Source organism: Prionailurus bengalensis, chromosome A2 (assembly GCF_016509475.1).
Source record: "Prionailurus bengalensis isolate Pbe53 chromosome A2, Fcat_Pben_1.1_paternal_pri, whole genome shotgun sequence".
Lineage (NCBI taxonomy): Eukaryota > Metazoa > Chordata > Mammalia > Carnivora > Felidae > Prionailurus > Prionailurus bengalensis.
In genome coordinates, this window is record NC_057348.1 from 103,871,772 (window position 1) to 103,895,828 (window position 24,057).

General features: G+C 36.0%; 1 pseudogene; it reads left to right on the forward strand.

Annotated features, from left to right (window-relative positions):
- The first annotated feature begins 375 nt into the window (after positions 1-375).
- The window catches only part of LOC122488275, a 48,739-nt pseudogene continuing 25,057 nt past the window's right edge, over positions 376-24,057 (forward strand).

Below are 24,057 nucleotides of genomic sequence, written 5' to 3' on the forward strand. Positions count from 1 at the left end.
AGCCCTCAGAGGGCCAGACCACCCCAAATGACGGCCAATCAATTTCACAGAATGTCCTGGGCTTTCTGGGAGTTAATTTCACACCATAATTTCCTGAATGTCCCTTTTTGAAATTCCTCATCGTACACTCTAGGGGAGTCAGTTTACTCTGTTTTTCACCCACTTCCTTCCCCTAACAGACAACTTTGATACACATGAGGGGAAAAAAAGAGGAAGGAGGGGGTACTATTTTGGAGAGGACACACAGTTGCTTTGTCTGTTTCTGGCCACTCTCATGTCAGAGATATTTCAGGCACCTCTTAGCATTGGTGGGTTCAGTTTCAATCCGTGACCTGGATCAGACTCTTAGGGAAGTCTGACGCTGCCTTAAGCTATATGAGGTTGCCACGGAACCTCGGATCAGGACTTGTCAGGACTCCACTCTCGTTTCAGCCTTTGGTCAGGTGGGAACCTTTCTGTTGTCGGTCTCATTCAAACACATTCACAGAAGGACTCCAACCCATTGCCCTACATTCAGCGCCTTACAGTTGTGGCTTTGTTCCTCTTCCCTTGTGGAACTACTAGGGCAACCTGGGGGGATGATCAGGCTCCCCTTCTGCCTCTTAGCGGCAGGTCTGCCAAAACCAACCTGGGTTCTTACCAGTCTGATGGGCAGCATTCCGTAAGCTGGTTCCTGGGCCTCATGGGTTCCTTTGTGCACACACAGGGCCTTTGCCCCTGTGCCTTGGTATAGGCTAATCTCTTAAGCAACAAATGGTCCACTGGCACCAGGCGAGGTTGCTTCTCCTAGCGCTCAGAGGTCATACCCTGGGGGCAAAGGAGGTGGAAACACACCATGGCAAGTTCCCAAATAACGTAGCAGGATTCTCTGTGACACTGAGGCTTACTTTCCAGGAAGCAAGTTTATTTGTGCTGCTCAGTTGGGTTTGTACCTGAAGAACTGAGGCCCAAACGCCATGTGGCATAGTTTTTTTTTTATACATTCTCTATTTTTTTGTCTCCAATATACGGTAACACACAAACATGCAGTCTGATTAAGTGGTCTCATGTTATAAGGTCGTCACTCTGTGTACAGCCAGGTTGCCTTGAGGTTTTGTTTTGCTTTTTTCTCCTTAGGGAGAGAAACTTACCACATGGTAACTTACATTGATTGACTTTCAAATGATAAACCAATCACATTCCTAGAATAAACATTACTTATCCATGATCTATTATTAATTTTATATATCCCTGGATTTGGTTTGCTAAAATTTTGTTTTAAGGGGCGCCTGGGTGGCTTAGTTGGTGGAGCGTCCAACTTCAGCTCAGGTCATGATCTCGCGGTTTCTGAGATAGAGCTCCGCATAGGGCTTGCTGCTGTCAGCATGGAGCCCACTTCTGATCTTCTGTTCGCCTCTCTCTCTGTCCCTCCCCTGCTCTCTCAAAAATAAAACATTTTTAAAAATTTTAATATTTGCATCTATGTTCCTGAGAAATAGTGATTTGTAGTCTTTATTTGTAATATCTTTGTCTAGTTTTAGTATCACAGTAATGTTCTTTCTTTTAGAATAAATTACAAACTGTTCTCTCTTTTTCTGTTTTCCAGAAGAGTTTCTGAGTAATTGATGTTTCCTTCTAGATATTTGGAAGAATGCACCAGTGAAGCCACCTGGGCTTGGAGTGTTCTTTATCAGAACATTTTTTAACTAAAAATTTAGTTTCTTTAATATGTAGGGGAATATCCAAGTTATCTATTTCTTTTTGAGTGAGCTTTGGTAGTTTGTGGCTTTCAAGAAATTCTGAGTTGGTAAATTATATTCAATTTATTGGTTCTCAATTCTGTGGAAACTCTATCAAAGTAGTTGGTTGGAGCAATCAAGGGATTTATCTCATTTATTTCCCATCTCTCAAGGATCATTTTCTTTTATTGCCTAATATCCAATGTCTTAAAAACTTCATGTATTTTGTATGTCTTTTGTTTTTTCAGGCAGGAGAGAAAATTCAGTTCTTGTTTCTCCATTTTGATCAGAGACAGAGGAAGGGACCCAACTATTTTAAAATTAAAATTTTAAATAGAATGAAAAGTTTCTTAGAAGTCAGTTTGTTGGGAGTCACTGTACCAGCCCACATTCATGAACTTGAGTCCACTTCCATCTATTCTGAGGAGTTATGTACTTGCTAAATTATATTCATATTAATAACACTTTCCCTAAATGAGATTAATTGGATTGGGCCTCTTGTCCTCATTTAACTAAGAAAATATGGAGAAGTCTATATTAACTCACTATTGGTAGTATCCCTCCTTTCCAAGACCAATCCTTTCTTAAAAGGAGAGGGAGTCTTTTCTTCAAGAGAGTATCAGAGATGATTTCGACATAAGAAACTCCTAGTCAGTTTTATTATTTGTAATTTAGGGCCTTATCCTGGATCAACAATGAAATTGTTGTTGGATAAAATCACAGTTCCAAAGAACAAGAAATAGCCACAATGTTGGCTGTGTTACTAACCAGAATAGCAATACATTATAACTACCAAAGGAATGTTTGCTTTATAGAAGCAAGAAATCCCTTATTTTCCTATTTGTTTGCTTATAATTGTTTATAGTTATGAAATATGGCAAAGCAGGTCAAATTCAATAAACCTTTTTAATAGTACACATATGCACTGTTTAAGCAAAAATCCTGACATCTGGGTAGAATATGAAGAAAACAAAAATATTTTTGCAGCCTTATATTTCAAACAGGTTGTACACTGAAAGACCAATTTTCTTTGTGAGCCACCAGTGCTCAGCTGCTCTGTTATACATAGCTTCTTTTAAAATTTAATCTTACTCCCTCCAAATGCTTTTATTTTAAATATATATACATATATGATACAATAATAAATGATACTACTTAAGTTTAAATCATTAGTTTTAAAATATAATTATTCCTATAAGCATAATTTAAGATAGTATTTTCACTCCACTAGTTTTATCCTCTTAAAAATATTAATAACAAATAAGAGTATATAGGTAAAAATTATTGTGTGGTGACTATACTGTTGCTAGTGTCCCTACTTCCCAAGTATCACATCCTCTGTTGTAAGAAGTTTCTATTTATTTTAATTACTTAAACATTTCTAAGCCTTAGGTCTTAAAGTTAATTAAGTCTGAAGTCTTAGAGTTAATTAAGGGTTTTAGAATTACAATTTAAGCTGACATTAAAGAACAGTAAGTCTACTTGCTCTTAAATGCTTATCCCTAAAATTTTACTCAGATAATACAAATAAGGTAATTGTGGAGTCAGGTAATTTTTAGCATTGCTTGAACTCTATAAAAACAATGTTTAAGATGTTCATTATTTTAACTCAACATGGTTTTATATACATATTTATACATCTTTGCAATCTTAAAATCTCACTGTAATTAGTGATTACTTATCTGATCTATATAACAAATGCAAGTTGTTGCCAATAAATTAGGCTCCTGTCAGAAAATAAATTAGAATCATAGATGAACTAAAATGTTGTTTGCATTTTATCCTGCACTGTAATAATATTTCATTTGTACATGTATTACCATAATTAGGAGTATTAAATAATGTAATTTTATGTAAAGTATTTATAAAACATTTATCAATAATTAAAACATTTCTGTACTAATATTTTTAAAAATTTTCTTTGAGTAATGATAAAAACTCAATACAGAAATGTTTCGTCAGGCGCTTGGATGGCTTAGTCAGTTAAGCCTATGACTCTTGATTTCATCTCAAGTCATGATGGTTGGTGAGACTGAGCACCAGCCCTGCATTGGGCTCTGGGCTGATAGTGCAGAGCCTGCTTGGGATTCTCTCTCCCTTTCTCTCTGTTCTGTCTTTGCTTGCACACACATGTGCTCTCTCTCTCTCTCAAAGTAAATAAATAAACTTAAAAAAATGTTTATTAAGGATGACCTGATGACTGTTTATCTTTCATTTTTTTGGTCTTAGTCACCAGGATCCTTTTTTTAATTAAAATTTATTTTCTTTAATGTTTATTTATTTTTGAGAGGGAGAGAAAGAGAGCATATTCAGGGGAGGGGTAAAGAGAGAGGGAGGCAGAGAATCTGAAGCAGGCTCCAGGCTCTGAGCTGTCAGCACAGAGCCTAAAGCAGGGCTTGAACTCACAAACTGGGAGATCATAACCCCAGCCCAAGTCCAAAAGGTGCCCTACCAGGATCCTTACCATTAAATATAATTCAGGGGTTTCCTTTTCAGAGATTTTTGTCCCTTTCTGGTAAGGGGAACATAATTATTTTTATGCTTTTAAAAAATGTTATTTATTTATTTCTAGGGGGAAGGGGCAGAGAAAGAGGGAGAAAAGAGAACCACAAGCAGGCTCTGCACAGTCAGCATGGAGTCCAAGGCGAGGCTTGAACTCACAAATGGACCGTGAAATCGTGACCTGAGCCAAAATCAATCATGACCTGAGCCTAAATTAAGTGTTTGACCCTTAACCGACTGAGCCATCCAGGCGCTGGAACATAATTATTTTTAGAACCAACCATGGAAAACTTTATTGCAACCCAATTAATGTGTAGGTTATTGTTTCTACTTAGGTTTCATTTTTTCAATCATCTATTTCTTTGCAAATATAGAGGTGAATCAAAAGGGCTTGACATTTACTGGGGATTTTGAAATGGATTTGGACTAATTCAGGCATCTCTGAGATCTCTGTACTTGCATGGATTTTCTTAATTGTTACATTTCTCTAACACTTATTTTTTGTAGATTTCTTATTGCCTTCTAAGATGTTATATTGGCAGTGTTCTTTTTGTTTTTGTTGTTGGCAATGTTCTGATGCACTTTCAATCTCATCCACAGTGGCTTTTTAGTAATTGAACTTTTGCTCTTCACTAGGCTTTGAATTTTAGAACTTAGCCTTAAAAAGTGTCAGTCAAAATGTTCCTATCTTATTTTAGGATATGAGATATCAGAATGTTCTAAAAATAACTAATAGTAGCAGACTTAGTAATTTGATACTGGCTTTCCAGAGTTTTGTATACATTTTTATATTTTGGTTCATACAGAGATAATTTAGGTTCCTTATTTGGAAGAGTAGTTTTAAAATTGATTTTGTTTATTTATTTAATCTTTTAATTATTTCAGGAAAAGTTATAAAGATTCTACAAAAACTTCCATATGAATTACCCTTCCTATAGATGCTGCAAATGTTAACATTTTAATCACACTTGCTTTGTTATTTTCTATGTAAATATGCATATAAGTATTAAAATTTTTGAAACATTTAAGAATAAGTTGCAGATCTATAATACTTTAAAGCACCATCAACACTTCAGTGTATATTCCTTATAAAGGGATACATTTTCTTATATCACCATTGCACAATTATCAAAATTAGGAAGTTAACACCAATACAATACTATTGTCTAATCCAAAAAATCTCATTCAGATTTCATTGTCTCACTAATATCCTTTAGGGCACACATGAGATTACTGGATCCAATCAAGGAACATATGTTGCATTTAACTTTCATGTCTTTTTAGTTTCCTTGAGTCTGCAACAGTTTCTAAATCATTCTTTTTCTTTTACTCCCTTGATATTTTTGAGTAGTGAAGTTCATTTATTTTGGTAAAATCTTCTTCACCTTAGTATTATCTGAGGTTTTTCATCTTGATTAAATTCAAACTCTATAGTTTTGACAAGAATATCACAGAAGTGATGTTTTGTTCTTCTCAGTACATACTATCATGAGGCACATGACATTTGTTTTTCCTATTACTGGTGAACTTAACTTGGATCACTTGGTTAAGGTCATGTTTGCCAGGTTTCTCTTTGCTGTAGCTAAAATGCCTTCATGGGGATTTACTTTAAGACCTTGTCAATACCCCTTTTCTCATCAAACTTACATCCACTAGTTTTAGTATCTATTGATGATATTTGCCTAGAGAAATTATTAAGTGGTTGTTAGATGGTGATTTGTCCAATTCCAGTATTCCTTCTTTATTTATTACTTGGACAACTACTGTAAGGAAGAACAGTCTTCTTTCCCTCTATTTCTTAGTATAAATTAATGGACTCATGGACTCATTTAATGGGATATAATCCATTATTATTATTGTTATTATTTATTTTTATACTGAAATTATTCTTCCTCTTGCCAGTGTGAACCTTTGTGCCCTTTTGCCATGTCCCCATCATTCTCTGAGCACTGCTCTACAAAGCAATCAAACAGTATTTAAGAGGACTTCACACTTGAGACTTGTGTTGTCTTTTTGAGAATACATTGCCTCCATGTTCTAGGGCAGACCCTGACTTCAAGAAATTTTGTCACTATTTTATTTGAAGCTTCTCAGCTTTGTTATAGTCATATTAAAAGACCACCTTCAGTGGCCATATTGATAGATTAAAAATGGCCATAGAGTCTTGCAGGCCCTTCCATCAAGCTTTGTGACTTGCTTTGACTAATAATATGTGGCAATTTCTACTTTCACCTTCTTGAAATTTTGCTCTGAGATCACCATGCAATAAAGTTAGTCTAGCCTATTGGAGGATGAAAGGCTACCCAAAGGAAAACAAAAGCTCCCAGTGAGAACAAGGACCAACATCTGACATGCAAGTGAGGCCATCATGTATGTTCTAGCACACATGACCCTCCAACTATATTGGCTGCATGAGTGAACTCAGGCAAAACCAGCAGAAACATTTGGCCAAACCACAGTATTGTAAAGAATAATAAACTTTAAAAAAATCTTTCAAATATTGGGATTGTTTGTTACATAGCAATAGTTAATATACCATTGTAAATTCAAATGATCTCTAATAATTACATGTTCTTAATTATCTTAGACCTTTTCTCTATATGCATACATAGATAAAAAGTCCTCTTGAGTCCCCTTGGGGGGGGACTTGACTGGAGATCTATTTGTTTTGAGTTAGATAACCCCATGGTTACACAAATGATGAACCCTGCAACTAATGACATTTTTCATGGAGTATTATTTTTACTTAAAAGAAAAACTCAGGTTATTCAGACTTGGGCAATTGGCAGACATTTCTCTGAAAATGAATTAAGTATCACTTCAAGAAAAACATCTGAGGAGTGCCTGGCTGGATCATTCAGTAGAGCGACTCTTAATCTTGGGATTGTGAGTTTGAGCCCCATGTTGGGTGTAGGGATTACTTAAAAATAAAATCTTAAAAAAAAAAAAGAAAACAGAAAAAAATATCTGATAGTATTTGTTTCCACTGATGAAATTTCAAGTAAAATTTTTGAATTTTAGAAAACTTGTATCCAGGGGCGCCTGGGTGGTGCAGTCGGTTAAGCGTCCGACTTCAGCCAGGTCACGATTTCGCGGTCCATGAGTTTGAGCCCCGCGTCAGGCTCTGGGCTGATGGCTCAGAGCCTGGAGCCTGTTTCTGATTCTGTGTCTCCCTCTCTCTCTGCCCCTCCCCCGTTCATGCTCTGTCTCTCTCTGTCCCAAAAATAAATAAAAACGTTGACAAAAAATTAAAAAAAAAAAAACAAAAAAAACTTGTATCTGTTATTAAGAGCTTCATAACTTAACAATCTTTTTTAAGTTTGGTGATGATATCAATTGAAATGATTCTTTTGTTTTATAATAAAATTTGTCAGCATTTGGAAGGTCTGCATAATTCAGTGAATACACATTGTCCAAATGACAGATGCGTGATATTATAAAATCATTATGTGTCAAAAAGATCCACTTAAGCAAAGTAGAACAACAGATTTTAATGTAATGACATATAAGAAGTTAATTCATACGGTATCAGGTTCCACATACCAACTAACATTTTAAAAACTGCCAGTTACAGAGTTTTAGTGTCAAAGAATATTCACAATTGTCTGAAAAGTTATTAAAGAATTCTCTCTTGGGGCGCCTGGGTGGCGCAGTCGGTTAAGCCTCCGACTTCAGCCAGGTCACGATCTCGCGGTCCGTGAGTTTGAGCCCCGTGTCAGGCTCTGGGCTGATGGCTCAGAGCCTGGAGCCTGTTTCTGATTCTGTGTCTCCCTCTCTCTCTGCCCCTCCCCCGTTCATGCTCTGTCTCTCTCTGTCCCAAAAATAAATAAAAACGTTGACAAAAATTAAAAAAAAAAAAACAAAAAAACTTGTATCTGTTATTAAGAGCTTCATAACTTAACAATCTTTTTTAAGTTTGGTGATGATATCAATTGAAATGATTCTTTTGTTTTATAATAAAATTTGTCAGCATTTGGAAGGTCTGCATAATTCAGTGAATACACATTGTCCAAATGACAGATGCGTGATATTATAAAATCATTATGTGTCAAAAAGATCCACTTAAGCAAAGTAGAACAACAGATTTTAATGTAATGACATATAAGAAGTTAATTCATACGGTATCAGGTTCCACATACCAACTAACATTTTAAAAACTGCCAGTTACAGAGTTTTAGTGTCAAAGAATATTCACAATTGTCTGAAAAGTTATTAAAGAATTCTCTCTTGGGGCGCCTGGGTGGCGCAGTCGGTTAAGCCTCCGACTTCAGCCAGGTCACGATCTCGCGGTCCGTGAGTTTGAGCCCCGTGTCAGGCTCTGGGCTGATGGCTCAGAGCCTGGAGCCTGTTTCTGATTCTGTGTCTCCCTCTCTCTCTGCCCCTCCCCCGTTCATGCTCTGTCTCTCTCTGTCCCAAAAATAAATAAACGTTGAAAAAAAAATTTTAAAAATAAAAAAGAATTCTCTCCTTTCCAACTATTTTCCATATAAGTCTGGATTTTCTTCGTTACTTAAACCAAAATAACATATTACAATAGGCTGAACATAGAAGCAGGTATGAGAATATGGCTTATCTTCTATTAAATCCAACAATAAAGAGTTTTCCAAGAAAATAAAACAATGCTAGTCTTCTCCTTCAGTATATTTTTGTTCTAGGGTGCCTCGTGGCTCAGTTGGTTGAGGAACCAACCACCTCTTGATTTTGGCTCAGGTCATGATCTCATAGTTCATGAGTTCAAGCCCCACAGCCAGCTCTGCACTGACAGACCAGAGCCAGCTTGGGATTCTCTCCCTTTCTCTCTGGCCCTCCCTGATTCATGGTCTCTCTCTCTCTCTCAAAAAGAAATGCATATATATATTTGTATATGTATATACATTCTGGAAAATGTTAGTTCTTTTTCATAAAATATGCTATTTAGGCTAATATGAAATTGTTTTATTAGTTTGTAAAATAATAAATATTTACAATTTTTCTTAGTTTTTATTTACAATATACTAAAAAATCAGTGGATGAAACTCCTATAAAAAAAAGCTGTTTGGAATCCTCAATTCTTTTTAAAAGTATAAAGGAATCCTAAGACCAAAAGTTTGAGAATAGCTGCTCTCAGCAAATGGGGAGTTATATATCTAAAAGGTTTTCAGAGAATTTCGCTGACCATAAACACAAGGGCTTACAAGTAACTTACTAGATATGTAGGCAAACATATAGAGACTCCTAAGTGAAATATAATATTCTAGCCAAAAGACAGACACAAATGTGTCCAAGAACAATCTCAATCTTGGCAGGAAAAAGACAATATATGATCATGAATTCCTCACATATGTCTAGAATTCCTGAACCAAAACCTTAAGATTTTGGTAAACATCTATCTAGTTCCCCTGTCTGAGGGAACCTGATATTCCCTATATGCCAAATCATGTGCTCTTGCTCTGGAGGAAGTCACTGATAGGACCCACACTACAGTCCCAAATTACCTTTCTAAGCTCTTACCTCAGATGGTAAGATGTCTCAAAAGTAGTCATCTTTTAAAATGGCTGAGTAATAGGCCTCCAAATATGCCAGTGCTCTAATCCCTGAAATCTATGAATATGTTATGGCAAAAGAGACTTTGCAGATATAATTAAGACATTAAGAGAGACATTATCCTGGATTATCTGGGTGATAGAATCTATGAGTTTGTAAAAGTAGAGACTTGCTCTGGCTGCAGATGGAAGAGATGGGGCTGAAAGAAAAGTCAGAACAATTTGAAGTATGAGAAGGACCTGATGCATTGTTGCTAGTCTGAAGATGGAGGGGGCACACATGACAAGGGAAGGAGGCGGAATTTTTTTTTAATTAATTGGGGTTAACTAATAACCTGAAAAAGGTTATTTCAGTCCTATAACCACACAAACTGACTTTGTTTAGCAACCTGAACGAATTCATAAGATTCAGCCTCAGAGCCTCTAGAATGGAACACAGCTAGCTGACACCTTGATTTCAGCCTATGAGACTCTTAAACAGAGGAACCAAGCCACCGAGTACCTGGACTTCTGACCTAAAGAATCATAAGATAATAGATTGGTGTTGTTTTAAGATGCTAATTTGTAGTAATTTGTTATTGTGGCAATAGGAAATGGATATAGTACCCATTGGACTTTGACATATGAGCAGTCTGAAAATGAGCCCAGTTTTTCACAGCTCAGCAGCACCTTCCAGTTGAAGTTCAGAATCTAGAAGTTTGGGACAATAGAAAGGATCTCACCAGCATGCTTGTACTGTTCCTTAATCCCTTTAACTCTGGTGGGTCCTTTTGAGAAAAGCTGATCTTAATGGGTTCTCCAAGACTGTTATAAATACTTTTGATGATAGTTACGAGCTCCTGTCAACATTTTATTATAATTTTGCAACAACTGAAAAGATCTCTAGCAAGCAACTCAGAGATTTACTTCAGTAGTGATATTTATAGAAAAAAAAAACAAAACAAAGGATGGTTCAATAATCATGCATGTAACAGACAGAAAGGGAAGCAAGTATCTGGTTAAAGGTCAAATGACAGTCAACGGGAATATACATATTCCAGATATAAACTGGATTATATTGCACTGAAGGTGCTGTCCAAGTCAAATGTGGGACTGTTTTTTCTTCTGCAATGCTCTTTACTTCCCTCTTGACTGAATTAACTTCTATTCACATTTCTTAGGTCATATCATGTATTACTTCCTCACAGACACCTGTCATGACCTTTCTAATTCCTAGATCCCTCTTTGCACCCATAATGTACTTCATGCCTCCAAAACTCTCCTTACACGGACAATTTTACATTTGTGCCATCCATTATGCAAACAATGCCTCTTTCACTTACTGGACTTTAATTTTTTTTTTTCAACGTTTATTTATTTTTGGGACAGAGAGAGACAGAGCATGAATGGGGGAGGGGCAGAGAGAGAGGGAGACACAGAATCGGAAACAGGCTCCAGGCTCTGAGCCATCAGCCCAGAGCCCGACGCGGGGCTCGAACTCACGAACCGCGAGATCGTGACCTGGCTGAAGTCGGACGCTTAACCAACAGCGCCACCCAGGCGCCCCTCACTTACTGGACTTTAAACTCCCAATGGGCAGGAGCTATGACTATTCTTGTTTATTATTAGATCTTCGGTGCTCAGTAGTGCTGTCCACATAGGAAAGGCTTAGTACATAGATTTAAATGAATAAATGAATACTATACCATTTAAATGAGGTCATATATATGAATATCCTTAATAGGAATATTGAACTTTTATCTTTCACAGTGGTTCACCGTCACTTGTGAAGACCAGTAAGAGGTACAGTATGAATGTATGAGAGCAATTGCTTTAGTTCACTGTGTTAAAAAAGAAATTTTGGTTGGATTTAGATAAACTCTGATGAGAAATTGGACCATTTTGTAGTTAGAGAAAATTTGGCCTTTAACAAGTTTACTGAAATCAAATAGAAAATCAGAAGTGAGATTATATTCTTAGGTTTTTCATCTATTACTTTAATAAACAAAAAAAGCACCCTTAGGAAAAGAAAATAACTTTTTACATTGCCAAGTAGCGACTGCAAAATGCTAATAGGAATGGGAGTATATCTATAAACAGAAAATTTAGTTTTCTTGATTATAAATAGGATAATATACTGGGTGTTCTACAAAGCTCATATATATATGCAGGGAGGGTTTTGTCAAGTCTTTGTTTTAGTGGCTTTCTATTCAGGATATGAAATATTGAGCCCACCATGCCTTCTCCCATTCTTCTCCACACTCCATTCTGCTGGTCACCTACTTATTCTTTTAGTGAATAGCTGTAAAATATCATGGTGCTTAGAAAAATCTCTTTGTAAATGTTTTTCTTGCTTTCTTTAGCCAGGAGCCAAAAATATCATGTGTTTCTGTTTTGGGAGTGTAACAAAAAGAGCTTCTGAAAAATACGGATGGTGTAGCTGAGATAGGATGGCAGTATTTTTTAGAAACACGTTTTTATAGAACCAGATGGTCTAGTATATTCTCAAACAAATATGTCACCTATAATTTGATGAATATCTTCCAAAGGAAAATAATTTTTTCAGTAGATAACAGATGGTATCAGTCAAAAGCATATCGAGACACTTTAAGAAAAACTTGATGGCTCAAGTGATTTAACCAACAGGATTTTCTTCAATGTACCAAGCATGTTTTAGGGTCTAAAATTTGTCATCTGCAAATAATTCAGCCTCATTTCCAAACTTCACTCCATGGAGAATTGAATGCAACCTGTTTTATATGCTAACTATAAAAATGATGAAAATTCTAAAGTTGTTTTCTGGCTGTGTTTTTGAAGTATCCATTATATTATGCTAAAAGAAAAAAGTACATATCTAAGTGTCTTAAAACTATAAACAATTTATACTCAAATATAAAAAATATTTTAATAGATCTGAACTACATTTTACCTATGGGGGTGTAAGGTTATGTTACTAGTGAACCTTTCGTTAGTGGTTTTCTTAAAGTTGTAGATATATGAACATAACAGAAAAAAGTTCTGAAGCTATAGATATAAATTATTAAGGAATACTTAGAATATAAGTATAATAATGTAAGTCATTTATTTTGCACTGGTTTTGGCACATGGTACTGTAACAGGACCATGGTTCAAAAACCCAACATAGTGGTATGTTGATAGTAAGATCTAATGACATATATAAACATGGGAGGTAGGAGGTACAGTGAAAATTGGAATATTGTCTTTTTTCATGCCTGATATCTATATATGTACTAAAGTGGGACCACATAATTTATCATTAACCTGTGATATGTTTTTGAGTAAAAGGGAAACTGCTTGTAGTTACTTAATCATTGTAAACATAAACTGGGACTGTCCAGGGAAAATTGGTCTGTCTATCTATATCTATCTATCTATCTATCTATCTATCTATCTCTCCCAGGTATACATAATTAGTGCCATGATAAAAGAATCTACTGCTTTCTAATTGGCATGTTTTGGAAAGTGGTCACATCTTTGCCACTTTAGACCTGGTTAGGTGGGGCAAACACAATTATTTTATATTATCTAGAGTATCATTACTATTTCCAGATACTGTTCAACATTATAGGCAAAAGACTTGTTTTTGAGACCATATGCAATTCTGTTTCTTAACGTGGATCTCAAATAATTAAACATGTTTGTTCGTTTAAGTGTAATAAGATTGAGATTATGATTACACGTATGAAATAATGGAGTATGGGAAGACAACAATTCCACTATAACAAATTTTAAAAAGAAGATAAATTGCAAAATTATGTTTACAAAATATTAGACTGTATATCAGTAAGGAGAATAGATGAACTGAAATTCCAGAGAGGGAAGAGACTTTTCCTAGATGAGTTCACAATTGCCAGTCATTTTCTTCTTTGGGGGCATTTGCTTACTTGGTACAGGTATATGGGCCTTAGTCTAAACAGAGGGTAATCATGGCGATGGGAAAACTGAGGATTTTTTTAAAAATTGAGATATAATTGACATATAACATTATGCTAAGTTTAAGGTGTATGATGTATTGATTTGATACATTTATATTGCAGTAAGATTGCCATTGTAGTATTAAACATCTCTGTTATGCCATATAATTATCATTTCTTCTAGTGGTAGGAACAATTAAGATTTAGTCTTTTAGCAAGATTAATGTTTATACTACAGTTTTCTTACCTATAATCACTTTAATGTGTATTGGATACTAGTATATACTCTTAAACAACATCACTCCTATTTTCCCATTTCTAGCCCCTGGTAACTACCATTCCACTGCTTTTTGATTTTGGTTCTTCTTTTTATTTTTTTCAAGTTTGATTCTTTTGGCAATTGTATAAGATAGTATGATTGATTGAATTCAGATTGGACTCAAAAGTATACTTCCTTTTTCCCATGAAACATAGATTAAGGACAAGGTCAAGACTTCTAAAACACAGGTAAAATTTCTTTCAGTTTCCTCATGTGTACAGACACAGCCCAGCTGGAACAAGGGGGGTTGGCATGGCCAGTCTCCACATCAAAATATTTAACACATCACTATATTTGATATGTATTTGAAATAGTGTTAAACAGGAAACTATAGAGTTAAGCTCAAAATCTGGAAAGGATAGAATAGAATCTCCTATAGTTTTTCAGGGCTAAACAAAGACCTGCCAGAGTCTACAGAAATAGTACAGAACATCCAGGCCCAAAAAACACTTTTGAAGTAATGGTATATACTGCATTTTACTAACACTGAAACCTAAGCCTGACTAAGTTAAATCCCTTTTTGGATTTAGGTAGCCAAATTTTCAACTTATCTGCCAAAGAGGGGAAAAGAATAACTATCCTTTGGGGGAAGTAATATCATCAGCAAGTGCTGCAAGTTACCCACCCCTCCCCCCACCCCGACACACACACACACACAATGTCAAGCATACAATAAAAATTACGAGACTATAACAAAGTAGGATAGTATGACCAATAAGCAAGAGCAAAAATAGACAATAAAAGCAGATTCTCCCAGCTATTAACATATCAAATATTGCTAACAAAGACTTTAAAATAATTTTTTAAATACATTAAGAAATAGAGGAAAATATGGACAAAAATGAATGAAAAAATGAAGTATTTTTCATTTTTGACGTCTTTATTGAGGTATAATTGTGAGTGTACAATTAAATTAGTTTTTAGTAATTTTATAGCATTATACAACTATGACTACAGTCAAGTTTTAAAACATTTTCATTACCCCTCCACATTCCCTCAACTCCTTATAGTCCACCTCCTGCCCCACTCTGCTTTCCTCAAGACTGAGGATTTTAATATAAGATTATAAATTATAAAAATAATAAAATTGACATTTAGGAGCAAAAATATAATATCTGAAAATCAGAATAGTTTGGTGGCTGAACACCAAACTGAATATAGTGGAAGATAGTGCTAGGAACTTGAAGACACATTAATAGAAACTATTTAAACCAAAGAGAGCAAAAATAATGATAACAAATCAAAGTGCAGGGGACACAAGCCACAGAGAAATTCTAGCATACATATGTTGGAATTTCAGAGGGAAAATTGAGAGAGAATCGGAAAATTGGGAATAAGCAATAATTGTAGAGATAACATCTGGGAATTTTCCAAAATTAAAAGAAAATATCAACACAAAGGTACAAGAGACTTCAGTCGACTCTAATCATGTACAAAGAAGTCTATATCTAGGCACATGATATTAAATAGGTGAAAGCCAATATATAATAAAAAGCTTTAAATCAGCCAGAGGCAAAATAAACACACCTCATCTTTAAAGTAACAGCAATAAGGGTAATGGCTAACTTTTTTTGTAGAAACTGTGTAATAAAATAGTCGAATGACATCTTTAAAGAGCCAAAAGGAAAATAATGACCAATACAGAATTTCATACACAGTAAAAATATTCTTGAAAAAAAGATGCTAGATGTTATACGCTATCTCAGATTGTATTCTAGGACAGAAGAACATTAGTGGAGAATATGGTGAAATATGAATAAAGTATGTAGTTTAATTAATAGTAGTGTTAGTATTTTTCTTTTGAAGTGTGCCATGGTTATGTCACATGGTAACATTAAGGGGGATCTGGGTGAAGGCTATAAACAGTACTACCTCTGCAATTTTTATGTAAATATAAAATCATTCAAAATAAATTGTAAAAAAAAGTTAAGATAAAATAAAGAAGTTCTCAGATAAAATCTGAGAATATTTGTCACGAGGTGAAGCAGACTCTATGATATGCTAAAGGAAATTCTTCACAGTAAAAGTTAGTGATTCCAGATGGATGCATAAAATGGCAGGAAGAAATAAAGGGCAATGGAAAGTGTAAATGTAGGGGTAAATATGAAAAGATACTGGTGTTTAAAACAGGAGAAATAATATCTTTGTGGTTTAAAATGGAAATATAAAGTACATGCCTATAAAGGCATAAATGTCAAGATGCATGTAAATGGAGTTAAGTTGTTGCCAGGTGATTTTATTGTTTGAAAGTGATGAAAGTACTAATGTTAGGATGATTGTGTGGAGGCAAAGATGAATATTGTAATTTCTAGGGAAACTTCTGAAAAGTAATAAAAATGTAAACAAACTAGCTAAAAGAAGAAATAAAAGGAAATTTAAAAAATTGATTAATTCTAAAGGAGGCAGGAAAAAATGAAAAAAGGAAGAAAGACCATATGGAGCAAAGAGAAATGACTGTTGAGATGTTGTTAAATGCAACTACATAAGTTATTACATATAAATGGATTAGGCGCTAGAAAGCAAATGGATTAAAAACCAAATCTGAGTATGTGCTCTGTAAAGAGATCCATTTTAAATATAGATGTAGATTGAAAAGAAAAGGATAAGAGTCAAAAGAAAAGAAAAGGGTAAGAGAAGCAGCCTGGGTCTCCCAGAGGCCCCACAGTTCACATCAAGGCACCTCACATGCCAGGCAAGGGGAGAGGAGCCCAGCGGTAGTTGATGCTATAAGCCCAGGAGGTGGCCAGGCCCTGGGCAGATGTAGCCAGAGCTGGCACTGGTCATGATGCTGTCCCCTCCATTGTCACAGCCATAGCCAGCCCCAGCAACCCCAATGGCCTCAGTGGCCATGCTGGACCTGGGCAGCCAGCAGGAGCACTGGGAGATGTCCCAGAAGTGGCTCATCTTCCAGAGCACAACCAAGCTGCTGCTGGATACCTTCCAATACCAGAGCCTGGTGAAGCACACAGGGGACTGCTACTGTGGAGCTTTGAAGTTTGGGCCTCAGCAACTTGCACATCTTTGACTGCAATGGCAGCATTTGCAAGAAGAAGAATAAACACTTCTTTGTTCTGGCTTCTTGCTTCAGGCTCAAGAAGGGCCCTAACCAAATGCACATTCAACAGGCACAAAACACAACACGCCTTCTGTAAGAGAAGTGGTATTCAGAGCTTTTACACTCCCTGTTCAAATCCCGGAGGCTCCAGAATTGCCCCCACACTGCCTGGATTGAGGGCACTGCCAGGGATGTGGTCGTTGAGAAATCCAATGACATCTATTGGGAGAAAGCCATAATAGAACATAAGACCATCAAGAACATGTCTAAAGGGTGAGCTCCTGCTTCTTCCTTCCTGAAAAGGAGGAATGATTGGGAAAAATAGCTTTGCTGTCCATGGTGCTCATGAATATGGCTGACCCAGGTTGCTGGTTCTGTTGGCTCATGGCCATCTTGATCTCTGCAGACTGCTCTAACTACCAGTCTCTCTAGGCAGCACTTTGTGCTGCCCAAACTTTGATGTTGGCTGGTTGACATCCTCCTTTCTCTTCCCAACTTTTGTATGATTTTTAACAAAATATTTTTAGCATTAAAACAAAACAAAGGGATGTAAGAAGATAGATCATATGGACAAAGAAATTTAAGGTGGCTATAATAATGTAAGGCACAGAAGACTTTTCTATAAGAAATATTGAAAGATATAAAAAGATAATTAATAATGAAAAAAGGTCAATTAAAAAAGAAGTCCAAATAATCTTAAACCTGTATGTATTTAATGACATAGCTTTAAAATACATATAAAGATGGACAAAATTAATCGTGATTGTGAATTTGTCTATTTCTCATTTTAATCTTGTCAGTTATATTCTAGATCTTGGTCTTGGCAGTGATTGAACTTAACATTTGTGTACTGTATATGTTATACCTTCATAAAAACATTTATTAAATAAGTTAATAAAAATGTATTATAGGCCAATTATCCAGGTAAAAATTTAATATAGTATATTTCTTTATTATTTTGCCAAATCCTTGAGACTGAATAATGAATAATCCTATATTAAAGTTTGCTAGCATGTTTAAATGATGTTTAATAGAAAGAAAAGGTCCTAAAACTCATTGTAGTAATAAAGATATTGTGACACCCAGTGTTTATAAATGTTCCATTGTTCTAAAAACATAATTAGACATATGAGTTAAACTGTGTTTTAAAATATTACTTAGCAAATACATGATCTTGTTTATTTTTAAATTAAAAAAAATTAAATTTTATTTTTTGATTAATTTTTTAAAGCATTCTTTTTTTTAATGTTTTTAAATTATTTTGAGAGAGAGAGAGAGAGAGAGAGAGAGCACAAGATGCAGAGGGGCAGAGAGAGGAAAAGAGACAGAGAATCCCAAATAGACTCCACACCACCAGCACAGAGCCCAACACAGGGCTCGTCCTCACCAACTGTGATATCATGACCTGAGCTGAAGTCAATAGTGGGGACTTAACCGGCTGAGCTACCTAGGTGCCCCTTAATTTTTTTATTGTAGAGAGAGGGAGAGTGAGAGAAAGTATAGGTGCATGCACTTTTGAGTGGGTGAAGGGCAGAGAGAGAGAGAGAGGAAGAGAATCTTAAGCAGGCTCCACACTCAATGCAGAGCCCTAGCAGGGGTTGATCCCACTATCCTGGGATCATGACCCAAGCTGAAATCTAGAGTTTGTCACTCAACCAAATGAGCCACCCAGGCGTCCCTATTTCCCATAAATTTTTATGCTTACTTCTTCCTAAGGATCAGTGGGCTTTAAGATTTGTGCTAGAAGTTTGAACTCTTACTCAAAGTATCTGAAACTCCTATGATATTAGATGATCTGTTAGGTTATTATCTCACTCTCCACCAAGTATGTCATGGAAAATTGCTCCTCAAGAGAAATAAAGGCATTAAGAGTTGGTATGTTTCCTTCTCATTTGAAGAGACAGATGTTGAGATTTTGTTAATCCTGAAAGCCATGTATTAGGAAGGGTTCCTTAGTTTTTAGCCTAACATGGCCCCTACTGATTCTTCACACTTCTTATGATTTGCAAATCAGTGGCTTTGGTCTGACATGCTAGAAATCTTGATGTTCTAGGTCTGTCATCTTCTCTGAAATGCTGATACATACTCTTGACATCTACTTCCCTTTTATTCTTTTGTCTCTAGAGGGCTATCACTGTAGTCTCACTAGAATTAATCACTCTCTATGGCTCTGGTTTGATAAGATTTAATGAGCTCTCTTGGATTCTCCAGAGAAATAAAGTTCTGTATGTTTCATATGTTCTATATGTTTTTCTTTTTGTCAGAACTCTGGACCACAAACTTTCCATAGTCTTTCTAGGGTTTACAGGGGATAACCTACTCTTATTTTCCAGAAGTCTTCTGGGTTTGGTATTCGATTGGTTTGGCATCCACTGCAGGATAGTTTTCATGCACTAGAGGAATATGTGTGTATTGAGAGTAAGGACTAAGCTTCAGCTTCCTATTGCTCTCAAGGACAAACCTATAAATCTGAATTACAGGATCAAAGGGAAACCTAGCTTATTGATTATAACAAGAAAATCTTGGGCATTTAAAAGGGCTCAGAAAAAATTCATAAGCCTATTTTCTTTTTTAAAATATTACTTAATATAATATCTTAAATCAATTTGTATTTTCCTGTTCATAGTTCTAAGTATGATCATTCCTTCAGTAGTCAAAGATTTCCACATTGTCTTGAAGAGAGTCAATATTGTTACAATTGGAAAGCAAAGAGAGAGAATCAATGGCTGTTCAGTTTTTTACTTCTAAAATAGGCTCTTGAAATCCACATCAAAATCAATATTTTCAAAAGCTGAAGATTTTGTTTTATAAAAAGCTGAATTGAATTGAAAGCAAAACAGTCTCTTGAGAATCAAAAGGAAAGACTTTGAAAGAGGCAGACACACAGGCATTAGGACTATAATAATAGGGGCGCCTGGGTGGCTCAGTCGATTAAGTGTCCAACCCTTGATTTCAGGTCAGGTCATGATCTCAGGGTAGTGAGATTGACCCCCAAGTCAGGCTCCACACTGTCAGCGCCAATTCTCTCTCTCCCTCTCTCTCCTCCTCCCCACTCATGCACATGCTCACTCTCTTTCTCTAAAAAATAAAATAAAATAAATTAATAAAAAAGACTGTAACAGTAAAAGAAATCCAGAAAAGTCTGGCAAGGCAGTTCCATGATATCAAGGCTCTGGCTTTTTGCTCTGTTATCCAGTTATCTCTGGTTCTCATTTACATGGTGATTTCATGGTCACAATAGTGCTCTTTCAGCCCCACATCTGTGTCCTACCTAGGTAGGCAGAAAGAAGAGGAGGGAAGCAATGAGGGAAGAGGAAAAGGAAAACACTCCCAGAAGTATGCTGAAGTATTATAGGCCAGGGGCGCCTGGGTGTCTCAGTAGGTTAAGCATCTGACTTTGGTGCAGGTCATGATCTCTTGGTGCATGAGTTTAAGCCCTGTGTTGCACTCTGTGCTGACAACTCAGAGGCTGGAGCCTGCTTTGGATTCTGTGTCTCCCTCCTTCTCTGCTCCCCTGCTCACACTCTGTCTGCCTGTCTCTCTCAAAAATAAATAAACATAAGAAAAAAAATTAAAGTATTAAAGGCCAAAGTTGGTTCTGCTATACTTAGTTGCAAAGGAGTCTGGAAAATATACATTTTTAAAATAGAATTTCCCCGGGGAAAGAATTACATTGGGTTAGGGGTGGAAAAATGAAGAGTTGGATGGGAAATACATTAGGGGATTTGGTGAGACCTGAGACAAAGGCCCTCCTTGGGGATACCATGTGGAGACAAGCTGAATGAATGTCATTGTGCCAATGCCTTGTGCTTCATGCAGTTTGTGCAAAAAAAAAAAAAAAAAAAAAAAAAAAAAAAAAAAAAAAGAACCAAAACAAACAAACAAAAAACCATTAATTTTGGGGGTGGAGGAATAGGGAGGGTTTTCCACTGACACTTGCCCAAAGCTTTTATAAGATGTACTTGAATTCCCTCCTTTGAAACCAACCTTTTTAATGGTTACAAACTCAGAGCCTCAGAAATAAAGGGTGGGCTTCATGATGCTTAAAGATGCAAGCCAGGATAAAAGGGAAAAATGCTAGCTCTTACTCACAAACTGGACTGGGTAGGAACAAAATCTCCTCCTGTTCACTGCTCTGCTAATAATTTATACACAATATCTCTTCTGTGATTTAACCTGTGTTCTTCTTTTTTCTTAAGTGTATTTACTTATTTTGAGAGAGAGAGAAAGCATGCAGGTTGGGGAGAGGGGCACAGAGAGAGGGAGAGAGAGGATCCCAAGCAGGCTTCATGCTTAGTGCTGAGCCCAACATGGGGCTTGATCTGATGCCCAGGAGATCACGACCTGAGCTGAAAGCAAGAGTCAGATGCTTAAACAAATGAGCCACCCAGGAACCCCTAACATGTTTTGTTAAATTCCTTGTAGCTCCAATTTCAATTTTAAGAAAATATCAGTCATGAACAAATTTGGAAAAGAAATAGGAGAAACCCAAGAGGAAATTTCAAATAAAACTGTATCTGAGCTTAATACTACAATAAATTCAAGAGACCTTCACCAACTATTCTAACTATAAATGCACTTAGGGAATGACCTTCATCATTGTTTTTAGCCTTTGTGTCTGTATGTGCACTTCCCATTACCTTTACTGCCAAAGTTGTTTTACTTCTATTATGGGGACTTTCAGTAATGGATGTTCATGTGCTTATCATTTTTTAAAAGAGTGTTGGGCAAACAGGATGATGTCTTTCACAGACTCTCATAGGGAGAATGCATTGTAAATAAGTAATGCACCCTAAAAGAAGAAGGGACCAAAGAAAGTGTAGATTTGGATAAATATAAGCCTTTTTAAAATTTTACTTCCATAATTTCAGAAATGAGATGCTTTTGGTCGCCCTAAAATGCATTAGATGGATACTTCCATAAGTGTGTGCTTTTATTATGCTATTCACTTGATCCATGATTCATAAAGCATCTTTGTAAGAAAGCTGGTTAGTGTCTAAGCCAATGCATTGACTTTAAAGGTAATGCTTTGGCTGTATTTTTGTGTGCTCTGACTCGAGCAGTCCAGAATGCCAACAGAATTTAAACTCAGTTTCTTCAAAGTGAAATTTGATAAAGAGAAGCCTACCTAAAATATTGTTGGTAAAAGTAAAAGGAAGACAGCGATTAGGGAAGGGAAAAAGAAACAGACTTGTTCCCTTTTGGAGTTGTATTTTGAAAAGAGTATGGTTAATATTTTCATTTTTGGTATTAAATTATTTTCTCCAACCTTCAGAAAAAATAGCATTATATTTTCAGGAAACAGTGGTTAGATGCTTTATTTTTAACTGGAGATTGAATATTGTGATTCTGATTAGTTACTGCAAGTTTTAAAATCTGAGAACCTCATCTGAGCCAGGAGTACATAAGGGCTTTTAGTGGATGGGGAGTTTGCCTGTTGATATTCTTCTTGACACAATTCCAAGGGTGCTGAATTCCAACCATCACAGACAAGTCTGCTCTCCATTTGTTTTGATGAGCAGAGCATTTCACACAATACCGATAAATTCTTTAAATGGTTTTGTGTAATGGGCTTTTACTCTCTTTGGTAACAAAATCAGAGAAGTAAATAATCGCAGTTAGAGCAGAATGAAACAATGTAGTCAAGGGGAGAACCCACTATTACTCTTAGGACTCTATCCCTCTAGCGCTGAAAAGCTTTGTAATAAATGCTTTTTACAAATCATTAAAAATTTTTCTACTAACAAAAAAGGGCACCATTTGGGGGATAACTTTCATAGTAACCTTATATTCATAAGCTTTAAATACATACAAAGCTGTGAATAGGGAGGAAACGTTTTGTGTTCAGCACAAGCAGAATTCTTTGTATTCTATATTTAGAGTCTTGGTTAGTAGTTGACATTATTGATGAAGGATAAGAAAGTAGAATCTCCAATTCTATTCTGCTTTGCTAGAGTCTGTCTGAAAATGCTGCTGCAGCCTGTTACCTTTTCTCTCTGTGACTCCAGCACCAGGCATATAGAAATCACACAGTTTAGGTCCTTCCAAATGAGCATGGGAATGGCTCTTCATTTTTCCCCCCAAATAATAACCACTTAAATAATACATACATATATGTGGCATTTTTATCTTTTGTTTTACAACAATACCTTATGATAATCAGAATATGGATATTCCCTTTTGCAGATATGTATGAGATCTTAAGGTTTGAAAAGGTTAGGTGACTTACCCACAAGCTTAGAACATCCTAGAGCTAAGACTAGGGTGTCCTAGAGTCTATAGTTTCTTCTTGATGTTAATATTCTATGGTTTTCCACAACAGTAAGATTGGGTGACCTCCAGAAATTCATCTGAGCCAGTGCCCAAGATGTCAGGCCAATTGGCTTGATTTCCAGCATTGGTGGAGCCCAGCTGCTCACTCCCCAACCTGAGAGTGAGGGAGATCAACTGAAAGACAAATATCAGATTCCTTTCTGGAGCCCTCCCCCTGCCCCCCCCCCCATCTTAACATTGGCCATTAAAAGTATGGATTCTGTCTTCTGTGGTAGTTTTATGTCTGGCATAGAGTTCTGGAAAGTATTCTTATGAAATACCTGTAGAAAAAGAGAAAGAACTATTTGCCTCTCTCTGTAGTTCTTAGCTCATTCTGCTGTGAGTAAGCAATGCCTAATTGTATGGAGATTGTCATGAGGAATAACTAAATCAATTCACACATGATGCTGAGGAACAAAGATAACAGCACCTATATAATATCCAGTTAAATGCACCATTCAATGTTTTTACTTCCATGACATGAAGTTGATATGTTGATTAAAATAACTTTCTGTTATTAGGTGTTCATTTCAGAAGGAAATGCTTTATATTTGGGTGATATTTTCCATTTTATTAATGAAGTGCTAATATATAAAAAAATTAAAAACTCATTAAAGAATCCAAAAGATTAATATTTTATAAATAGTAATCCCATCACATAGCATCATCTCAGAGTTGGAAGTGTCCTTGGATAAGTTGAGAGTCTTACCTTATG